The sequence below is a fragment of the Carassius auratus genome, chromosome 8 (assembly GCF_003368295.1).
Source record: "Carassius auratus strain Wakin chromosome 8, ASM336829v1, whole genome shotgun sequence".
Taxonomy (NCBI): domain Eukaryota; kingdom Metazoa; phylum Chordata; class Actinopteri; order Cypriniformes; family Cyprinidae; genus Carassius; species Carassius auratus.
In genome coordinates, this window is record NC_039250.1 from 13,494,598 (window position 1) to 13,506,740 (window position 12,143).

A 12,143-nucleotide genomic window follows, 5' to 3' on the forward strand; every position below is an offset into this window, starting at 1 on the left:
CGTTTCAAATAATAGTACGATTCTTCAGATAGTAGGCTACTATATAGTTTCTTTGTATTAATTAGTGCCCATTTACTCAACATTAGGATAATTACTCAACATTAGGATAAGTTTTAACCCTAGAATACTTGAACCAAAAACCTACCAGAAAATAACACACACACATTGCGTTGTAGTCATTATTGTCCTGAGGGCATGAATTTTTTGTAATTGGAATTACAATAGATTTTCTCCAAAGCTCTGGTACTGTGCACGTATCAATTGAGAGCTGAAAAAGGCGATGCCAGGCTGATATGAGCTCCTCAGCAAATGTCTTTAAGAGAAAGCACACTGAAAAAAATGATTATGGCCCCAATTAAATAAAGCGTAATTCAATTTTGCTAGTTTAATCCATTTAAATTTAGTTTTTGATTTTAATTAACAATTATTAGTTGGTTTTAAATGAATTATGATTATGATGGTATGATTCATTGAATTTACTAAAAAAAATTATGGTAAGTGGTTGCAATCAATTTATGTTAGCTATATTTAATTAATTTTTTTAGTAAATTCAATGAATAATTTTTTTTCAGTGTATTTTATGGTTGCTTTTGATGTTACTTTTAGTGACATTCATTTTTGTGGCGCCTGAAGTTCATTTTCTACTCAAAATGACCCATTTATACTCAAACACTATTCACTGATTGTTACCGTCATTGTGTGTGGTATACCATGTATTGAGGTCTCTGAGAAATGGTGAATACTGAGTTACATTACAGGCACTCTTGTTTGGGAGAGCAACAACCTCTTAACAAAATAAAGTTAGAGTTAAAAATATTGGGTTTGCTTTATTTGTCTGAAAATTAATGAAAGATACAATAGATAAAAAAATATTGGATTACAATTAATTTTAATATGTAGAAATTAAACGATTAAATTGATCTGGTTGCACAATTAATTTGAGTATATTCTACTAAAAATAGTTTAGCTAAAATTATGAATATAATTAATCTGAAACTACTGAAAGAGATTAATAAACTCAATGTATAAAATATAAGTACAACCAATTTATAAAATGTAAGTAAACTCAACTTATAAAATATAAGTTCACTCAACTTAAAAAATATATCTGGATTTAGATAAATTTATTTCGTGCAACCCCTTGACGTAATAAAATTAAGTAAATTCAACACAAAAAATTTTTCAGTGCATGACATCCCATCTGGTCCTGTTGCTTTACTAGAGCATACATTTTTTAAAACCCTTGTAACATCCCCTGAATATATTAATATTCTCTCATCACTGATGTTACAGTTTACATTACCTAAAATATCATGACATTCCTTAAAAGTGTGTCTCAAATCTCATATAAAAATTATTCAATTCATTTGCTTTATCAGTTTCATTGATGGCGAACAATGGCTTCTTTTTCGGGGTCATGTTGGTCATTCCTCGAATTTAATTCCATAGTTCATTAGTATTACATTTTGCCAGCTGTTGTTCAGCCTGTTCCTTATATTGTATTTGTGCTTCCCTTAGTTGCTGGTTAAGTTCATTTTGTGCTGCTTTAAGTCCCATTGTATCCCCCAACCTATAGGCCATTTTTTTATTTTTAATGCAATATTTAAATCCCCCTGTAACATATGGTTTGTTATTTGGATACCTCTTAATAGCTCTTTGAGGGATAACTAGATCCACACAAAAGGAAATATATGCCGTAATTGTTTCAGTGACTATATCTATATTTGCATCTTGATAAAAAATGTCCCAATCCGTACAGAGGAAACATCCCTTCAGCTCCTCTATACTATCACTTGACCACACCTTAACCACCTTTGTAACTGGTTTACTTGACTTAAAAACTGACCGATAGGTGGGAGGCAAATGAATAACATTATGGTCAGAATTACTGAGGGGGGGTCTGGCTTTAGCTACATAAGTATCCTTAATATTGCCATAACACTTGTCAAGGATGTTATTTTTCCTCGTTCCACACTTCACATATTGAAAAAACCCTGGTAAGGATCTCTCCAAACCACATTGATTAAAACCACCCAGAATCAATACAGGTACATCAGGCTTAATTTGTAAGTGCTTAAGAATACAATCAGCAATTTGACTAGCTATGAATGTTCCCACAAGGTGGAATGTACACTACACAGTACATTATTGTATAGAAAGCAACCAAGTGGGAGAGAGGATGGGACGGCGTCAGAAAGGACCTAGAGCTGAGAATCTTTCAAGGATCAGCTGAAGCACAACCACACAATATACAAGGCTATTATTGGTTCTAACGTTTTATCAGAATTTGAAGAAACATTTCTACTTAAAATATTGCATTTCATTCAAGGCGGGGTTTTTACCAGGGCTTAATTTGTGCCGGAACAAGCCGGATCCGGATCCTCCTCCTCCAAGGGAAGGCGTTTCCGTAAGGCAGACAGAGAATAGCCTGATATGTGCAGTGAAAAATCATCCAAAATTAATATCTCTATTATAATTTGTTATTATTATTTTAAATCACAGGGTTTCAGAAATATGTAACCAATGATAAGTATTTAAAGGAGCTTGTAAAACTTTATAATGCCATTGGATCTTCAAGCTCTCACACGCCTTCGCTCAGATTGACGCGCGCGCACACCCTGGAGGAGACGGATCTCCGCTTATCCACAAAGCAAGGGTAAACACATAACTGTTTGAATAATACATTATTTTCTTTACTCAAACACTATCTCTGTCAAGGCTATTGTTCGTGTGTGATTGAAGACTGGAGAAGTAGGTTTTTTGCCATCTATCCAAAATACTTTTGTACGTTTTAAATATCCTGCTGTGCATAAGTGCTTAATTGTTTGTATCATGAGATTTTTTTAAGTGTATTAAACAACAAGAAAAAACTAAGCGCCTATAGCAACAATAAACATTATACCCTAACCTGTAGAAGGTGATTGCATTTAATGCGCTGCACTTGCCTCATATGCAGTCAAAACATAAATCTCCTCATTCGCAAGTCAAAGACCTTGTTAACTGCATTTGAGCTTGTTTTAGACAGCCTAATGTTAATTACATGTGTCTGATACAACACAAGCAGTGTTGTTTAATTATTGATTTTTCTGCCTTTTCTTTCTTTCCCCTTGTATTGGACAAAATCCATCAGACATCAAATTGTTTGTAAAACTATGAAAAATAACTCGTATATTATACTCGAGAGCTTTGGATGTGAATGTGAGGGCACATAATACAGTCTTTGGAGCGCATTTTTAGTCGTTTTTAGTCCTGGAAATTGTCGTTTTAAAATCGCATGGCATTTCCATGTTAATCATGACCTTACAGACTAAATGCAACTGGTGTTAAAATCGAGGCCTCCCCAGGATGTACCATTGTAGGAAGAACCCCCCTGAAAGGAGGTGGTCCTTTTCGAAATTGAATGGTGTAACCATGTCGAACGGTGCATACTACCAAGTCTGGGCAAGATTTCTTACTAGAACCAGGAAATATGACCATATTAGCCCGGTCCTGTCAACACTGCACTAGCTCCCTATCAAACGTCGTATAGATTTTAAAATATTGCTTATTACTTATAAAGCCTTGAATAGTTTAGCAGCTTAATATTTGAATGAGCTCCTTTTACATTATAAACCTCTACGTCCGCTACGTTCTCAAAACTCAGGCAATTTGATAATACCTAGAATATCAAAATCAACTGCGGGCGGCAGATCCTTTTTCTATTTGGCGCCTAAACTCTGGAATAACCTATCAACATTGTTCGGGAGACAGACACACTCTTGCAGTTTAAATCTAGATTGAAGACCAATATCTTTAACCTGGCTTACACATAACATACTAATATGCGTTTAATATCAAAATCCGTTAAAGGATTTTTAGGCTGCATTAATTAGGTAAACCGGAACCGGGAACACTTACCATAACACCCGATGTACTTGCTACATCATTAGAAGAATGGCATCTACGCTAATATTAGTCTGTTTCTCTCTTATTCCGAGGTCACCATAGCCACATGCAGTCTGTCCAGATCAGAGGATCACTGCAGTCACCCGGATCCAGTACGTATCGAGACCAGATGGTGGATCAGCACCTAGAAAGGACCTTTATTGCCCTGAAAGACAGCTGAGACCAGGACACCTAGAGCCCCAGATACAGAACCCCTGTGTAGACCAATTTTTTTTAATTTTGATATTATTTATATATATATATATTTTAGAAGTTTTAGTGCATTAGTTAAAGGCTGCATGAACATGTAGGATTATATGACAGACACAGGGAGAGGAGCTAATTTTGACCATACCAGAATGTGTACATGAAGCAATGTGTGTACATGTAATTTGTTCCACTGATGCATAGGGTGGTTTCTTCTTTCCACCAATGTATGTATGTATAAATATACCAACTGATGTAAGCATGAAGTATACATTCTATTTTAAACAAACCAACATGTTTCTGTACCTTGTAAGGAATTTGGTCAGTGGTATACAGTGTTGGGAACGTTACTTTAAAAAAGTAATTAGTTATAGTTACTCACTACTTGTTCCAAAAAGTAACTGAGTTAGTAACTGAATTACTTTATATTAAAAGTAACTCGTTACCAGGGAAAGTAACTATTTGCGTTACTGTAAAAAAAAAAAAGTTGCTACATGTCAGAGAATTTGTACTTTTTTTTTTTTTTTTTAGTTTTTACAAGTCATTTGAAATGAGTAGAACAGACAGGTACATAACTTTCAATATTTATTGCACGTCAACAGACAGCAAGAGTTTTATCCTGCACTTCAAGTATTATCTTTGTAAGAAAGGGTGTTTTTGGCCACTAGCTTTGTAGATGCGTGTGTCACATATTACATGTACACATTACAAGCACGTTCTTGCCTTTGACCACAATTAATTTGAAGTAGTGCTTATATCTTCACCTTAAAAATGCCAACTTTTCATCGGATTGCTCCTGACTCGCCATCTCTGCTGCGAATCTCTGTGTTGCTGTTGCGTGTGTGTGTGTTTGGCGCCGCTGGCGCAGCCGCGTGTGCCGGCATGTGTGTAAAAACACTGGCTCTGACTGGCTACCATGAAACACATGACTCTGCCTTAGCCAATCACAACCGCTTAATCTCGTCATTAACCCAGAGCCAGGGGTGTGTTCGGATTGCATATTATTAAATCAATGCATAGTAATGCACTGCATTTAACGTTCAGTAACGTTAACAGCGTTGTAACGACGGTAAAACTAATTAGTTAGATTACCCCGTTACTGAAAAAATAACGTCGTTACCTAACGCCGTTCTTTTAAACGCCATTATTCCAAACACTGGTGGTATATAAGCTATGGTCACTGTTAAAGCCTCAGAGAAACTGAGAAACAGAGAAACTGAGAAACGGAGAAAGAACATACAGCTGGCAAAGACAACGAGTTTCTCTCCTATGCCTGATACATATGACAATAAAGATTTTTGACAAGGCAACTGGTATTCAGCCCTGTGATTGAATTGTAAGGGGACAAGACTGATTTTAGATCAACACCTGTAAAGACCTTGTCTAAGATGACCACCAGGACAAGACCACAGGAAACAGATGATTCTTCTGCACAATCTGACTTTGCTGCAGTCTGGAATTGAACTGCTGGTTTCGTCTGGTCAGAGGAGAACTGGCCTCCCAACTGAGCCTGGTTTCTCCCAAGGTTTTTTTCTCCATTCTGTCACCGATGGAGTTTCGGTTCCTTGCCGCTGTCACCTCTGGTTTGCTTAGTTGGGGTCACTTCATCTACAGCGATATCGTTGGCTTGATTGCAAATAAATGCACAGACACTATTTAACTGAACAGAGATGACATCACTGAATTCAATGATGAACTGCCTTTAACTGTCATTTTGCATTATTGACACACTGTTTTTTTTTTAATGAATGTTGTTCAGTTGCTTTGACGCAATATATTTTGTTTAAAGTGCTATATAAATAAAAGTGACTTGACTTGACTTGACCAACAGATATCGGGCAAGCATCTCCACATGGCACAATAGTCTGCTTAGGGGCTTTAGTCATTCTACTTTTTAATTATTCATCTTATTTTCCTGCATAGGGCCCCGAAGCACCCGAGTAGCGGGGAATTCTATAACAGGAAGACATCCAAATGTCCTGTTAAGGATAGCCCACAACCCAAAGAGTGTGGGCTTTGAAGGCCGTCACAAACAGGCCATGCTTGCATGACCTTTGGACTTTTCCTCAAATTCTGAAGGCTGGAACGTGCAGAGTATCTGAGGGGGTCCTCTTCGTAAGGACTCAACTGCCCTTTACTGTACCATTAAGATCCGAGCAGTGAGGGCACAACAAGAGAGGCAAATATGCTTGTGCGGTTCATCCACAGTCTCCGAAGGACTGCCTGGAGACGAGCAAAGGAATCAGGAACTGCTATTAGGAGCCTGAGAACTACAGTCTTTAGCCGTTGAACTCAAGACTATCTGTTTGCGTTGTTGTGGTCAAGCAGGTGGGAAAGATCTAGGACCAGAGTCCTTCTGAGGGGGTATCATAGGCTCTGTCCTTTTCCTTAATGTCAGTGAGAGTGAGCCAAAGGTGGCGCTCAACTGACACCAAACCTGCCATGGACCTGCCGACTGCTCAAGCCGTCTGCTTGATAGCCCTAACCACCAAGTCAGTAGCTTGTCTGAGTTCTTTACCAGCCTCCGGAGTAAAGCTCTCCCCCTCATCCAGCTCTTTAAGCACAGAGGACGTGACTTCCAAGACAGAGACGAGTTTGGCATGAAATGTACAACGAGAGTCTCTTCTATGGCCAGCATCGCAGCATATCCGTGTTCTGCCATTTTAGAAACTGTAGCGAAATCAGTGGAGTTGAGATTAATTATACGCGCCGAGAAAAAGTTGTTTCAAAGACTTTGAAACCTCATGGTGGTCTTGGAAGAAAGGGAGAAGCCAATGGGGCTGAGATGGAGTGCGGTTAGACAGAAATAAGTTGTCCAGTTTTGACTTGGCCTGATTTTTGGCCTGCTCGCTATCCTACTCTAACCCCAATTTAACCACAGCTCGTTACAACGTCTAACAATTCGCTGTAAGGTGGGGAGGTGCTCAGAGGGAAAGAACTGCACACTTCACCCAATAAATCCTCAGAATCAAAGGCCGTTGTGGACATTACGTCTTTGTTACATGGCATACAAGCGAAAGACATCATGTCACGAGCTTCAAATTATCGTGGCACAACTTGAGCACTTGCACGTGGCTTGGAGAGAATGAGAGAAAAGGAGAAAAATCTGTTGTCTTCCTCTATGAGCTTCGGCTCGCATGTGTCACCCCAAGCGACCGTCTCGTGCAGTGCCTCAGCAACCACAGAAACGAGATAGTGGGGCTTAGACGTGGGGCCTAATTTTCTTAGAGAGGTCCACGGGCATTGAGCACAATACTTTTAGACACAGGCTTACACAGTGTTGACAATCAGAAAGTGCTGCTTGAGCATGTTGTAGGCCCAAACATTGCACGCACCTGTCATTAGTGTCTCCTCCTGCGATAAACCTGTCACATGGCTCAACGCATCTACTGTAGATCATAGTGTCTGCTGAAGATGAGTAAACTGCTCTTTGAAAGAAAAAGCTGAGAACAAGAAGAAAAAGGCTTTCCTATGGGCGACAGATGATTCGCTTCCTGAATGAAAACTGATGAAATAGTGCGTAGCAAGCACACCAATATAGCTCACCTACGTGCGCATCAGGGGCAGTGCTAAGTGCTATTTGGCCAATGAATTGGCGTGATGGTATAAAGGCTTCATACATTCGTCACACCGAAGGTGTTCCCATAGCGATGACATCATCGCAGCATCACAGTTAACCTATGAGAGGGAATTAAATGTTACCACACTGAAACAATTCCTATTGATGGTTTTACCTTGTTGCATTGATCATCAATGGTTAATCTGGCTGTCATCCAGGAAACAACAAATATTCTTATTAGGAATAAAACTGCTTCATTTTTTAAACTGTGCAGAGCTGTAGCTGAATAACGCTACTGCCAACTACTCAAATTAAGTTTGTCATAATTATGGTGGTACTTGGAGAGACAAATATTTTCAGAAGTTGCTACTTGGTGTAAAAAGTTTGAGAATCACTGATTTAAAGGAATGGTATAAAAAGAAATCCTGCTTAAGAACTTCTCAGTAATCCATTTCTTCTTTCTGTCACTTCTGGTAGAGATTCATTGACTTTTTTTGTGATAGGTTTTGAATCTACTTAGTTTAATAAAAATGTAAACTTAATTTGATGTGACTTGTTTTACTAAATACAATGTATGATTGGGATTCTGATTAAAACTGTGTAACTGTCAGGGTTTGGCAAGGAGGAACTCAAGTGCAGACAGGAATCAGGTTACACAGAGGGTTTATTAACACAAAAGGGGGAAACAAAACCCACGAGGGGGAAAACACTGACTAGGGTAGATACAAAATAACCAAACAGGACTGGGCTGACAAGATAAACAAGGACTCTAAACACTAACTATAAACAAACACTCACGGTAATACAAAGACTTCTTCAGGGATTCAGAAACATATAGAGGCACTCACGATATGGTAAACACTCACATGTAGGAACAATCACAATCACAATCACAATCACAATCACAATCACAATCACAATCACAATCACAATCACAATCACAATGTGGAACAATCTCAGTGGAACAATGAACCGACAAAAGACATAGCACACTAGGGGATCTAAATAGGAGAACTAATTAAAACACAACAGGTGGCACAGATAACTACAAGACAATCACGACAAGACTAGGATAACAAGGGGGCGGGGCAAGGGAACGAGACAACACAAGCACATGGCCCAAAGACAAGGCCTTGTGCTTGTACACAAAACACGGGTCTGTCATGATCCTGCCTCAAGACTAGAGAAAAGTCAGGACATGAAGGCAGAATCATGACAGTAACTGGGGGCTCTGAAAAAACCTGCTTGTGAATAATTTGTTAATTGTAAACTTTCATCTGAATATATATATATTTTTTTATATAAATAGTGTTGTGCACTATGTTTCCAACCCCACTGTTATTGAACTGTAAAGTGCAAATATTGTATGTTTTGCATTCAGTTTTCAGTTAAAGATTTCACTATCAAACTTGACACTGAGTATTTATTTTTGGAGGTTTTTTTTATTTTATTTTTTATTATACAGGATTGTATAGAAAGCAACCAAGTGGGAGAGAGGATGGGACGGCGTCAGAAAGGACCTAGAGCTGAGAATCTTTCAAGGATCAGCTGAAGCACAACCACACAATATACAAGGCTTTTTATTACTTCTAACGTTTCAGCAGAATTTGAAGAAACATTTCTACTTAAAATATTGCATTTCATTCAAGGCGGGGTTTTTACCAGGGCTTAATTTGTGCCGGAACAAGCCGGATCCGGATCCTCCTCCTCCAAGGGAAGGCGTTTCCGTAAGGCAGACAGAGAATAGCCTGATATGTGCAGTGAAAAATCATCCAAAATTAATATCTCTATTATAATTTGTTATTATTATTTTAAATCACAGGGTTTCAGAAATATGTAACCAATGATAAGTATTTAAAGGAGCTTGTAAAACTTTATAATGCCATTGGATCTTCAAGCTCTCACACGCCTTCGCTCAGATTGACGCGCGCGCACACCCTGGAGGAGACGGATCTCCGCTTATCCACAAAGCAAGGGTAAACACATATCTGTTTGAATAATACATTATTTTCTTTACTCAAACACTATCTCTGTCAAGGCTATTGTTCGTGTGTGATTGAAGACGGAGAAGTAGGTTTTTTGCCATCTAACCAAAATACTTTTGTACGTTTTAAATATCCGGCTGTGCGTAAGTGCTTAATTGTTTGTATCATGAGATTTTTTTAAGTGTATTAAACAACAAGAAAAAACTAAGCGCCTATAGCAACAATAAACATTATACCCTAACCTGTAGAAGGTGATTGCATTTAATGCGCTGCACTTGCCTCATATGCAGTCAAAACATAAATCTCCTCATTCGCAAGTCAAAGACCTTGTTAACTGCATTTGTGCTTGTTTTAGGCAGCCTAATGTTAATTACACGTGTCTGATACAACACAAACAGTGTTGTTTAATTATTGATTTTTCTGCCTTTTCTTTCTTTCCCCCTGTATTTTAGCAGAGTGTGCCATGATACTGTTTTATTTGTCAAAATCCATCAGACATCATATTGTTTGTAAAACTATGAAAAATAACTCGTATATTATACTCGCGAGCTTTGGATGTGAATGTGAGGGCACATAATACAGTCTTTGGAGCGCGTGAGTACCAAATGGCTTAAAATACTTCAAAGGTGTTCAAATTATAGTGAAGTACTGTAGTGCAGACAAGTAGCCTATACTGTAGCGCTGTAGTGCAGACAAGATGCGCTGATGAGAAGCGCGCTCCGAAAGAGTTCATGGATTCGAAGACTGGGTTCGAATGACTGATTTAATCCAATAGTTTCTGTTGATTTATTTTATTATTCAAATCTATGTTGAATAAATGCAAGAATTCCCCTCATTATAAACTTGAAAGCTGCGAGAATTATTAAAACCGTGCGATAGCTACACCCACGGAAATTTAAGACCTGATTAAATATAACCCTATTACACAGAGATTTTAAAAATAAAATTCCACAACTTTTTCAAAACGTTTTTAGTCCTGCAAATTGTTGTTTTAAAATCGCATGGCATTTCCATGTTATTCATGACCTTACAGATTAAATGCAACTGGTGCACGCTCTTAAAATCACATAAACTGGTCCAGCAATGTGTTTTTGCGAGTGTTCCGTTACCTCTTCCTCCTGTAATCACATGCCGGATCCGTAACCCTGCTTTGTTCTGGGACCTCGCAATTTACAATTATAAGCACTGTTTTTTTAGCGTAAAGAATCGAGGGGACTGTCAAATTTAGTGCCACCTCTGACTGTTGACAAAAATCAAGACAATCCAAAAATCAAGGTGGCTACATGCTCTTTATGACCGACACTGTTCAGCATTTTCACTGCACAAATATCTTGTTATAAGACACATTAATAAAACATGTTTTCACAGACTATGCATTTCTTTTCAGTCAAAAAGTACAAGGGCTTTCTCTTGCAATTGCAACACAAAAAATGCATGTTATTTCACAAAGTTTTTTTTTTTTTTTTTTACTTTAAATGTTTGGATTGTTTTTAACAATACGTCTTCGCACAAACACAGCAAGTTAAGTTTGGGGTTACTTTCATCTGTTACAGTGTTTCCAAAATTCTACTTTGACAAAATTGAGCTTGTGGTAGTTTACTGGTTGTAAAGCCATTTGCTGCCAGTCCTTTGATTTTTAAACTTGTAGTGTTGAGCTAAATGCAAACTAGGTTCTAATAAGCATCAGTTGTGAAATTAGGCTTCTGAGTTTGATGCTACACAATCAAAGGTAAACCAGAGGGTACGCAGGAATGAAGAGAGCATGTTTCAACATCAGAGGTGAGCCAAACCAAGACTACGATAAAGAAGAGGAAGAGTGCTAGATGCAGACAGCCATGTAACAGACAGATGAAAGACATCCATCATGAGTTACAGACATTGATAGATATATAATTGGAATTACCCAAAAAGTAGTACAACAGGTTTGAGGAGTAAACCACTCTTCAGATGCTGCCTGCATTAAGCTTGAAGGACACCTGATACCCAGCACTTCAGATCTCCAATCCTGCTGTTCAGAGTTTGATAACGGAGTTCTTGCATTAACTGCTTTGTACTGTAACTGTTAACATATGTGATTTTATTATAATAGCTTTCCCTTAAGACTTTATATCTTCCAACTGAGCTTCAATCAAATACAATTGCAAGGGAGACAATAACATCACTCCTGAAGGACTTCAGCCTATGGTTAAATTAGTATGCCATGGTTTAGGCTAGATTTGACTATCCTTATCCTTTCTGATTAATCAAGGGTTAAAGGTGTAAGATACTGACACATAAGACTAAAATTATCCACAAAATAATGTCAGTTAATTGCAGTGTGCAAAGGGGAAGACTAAAATTAATGTTCCAATACAGAGCACACCTTTCAAGCACTGTAATTAAATAAAAAATGCCTCTCCCTGAATCTGATTGGTAGAGGTACAGCGCCCCGCCCCCACACGCAGGTGTATATATAATCTCATCAAGCA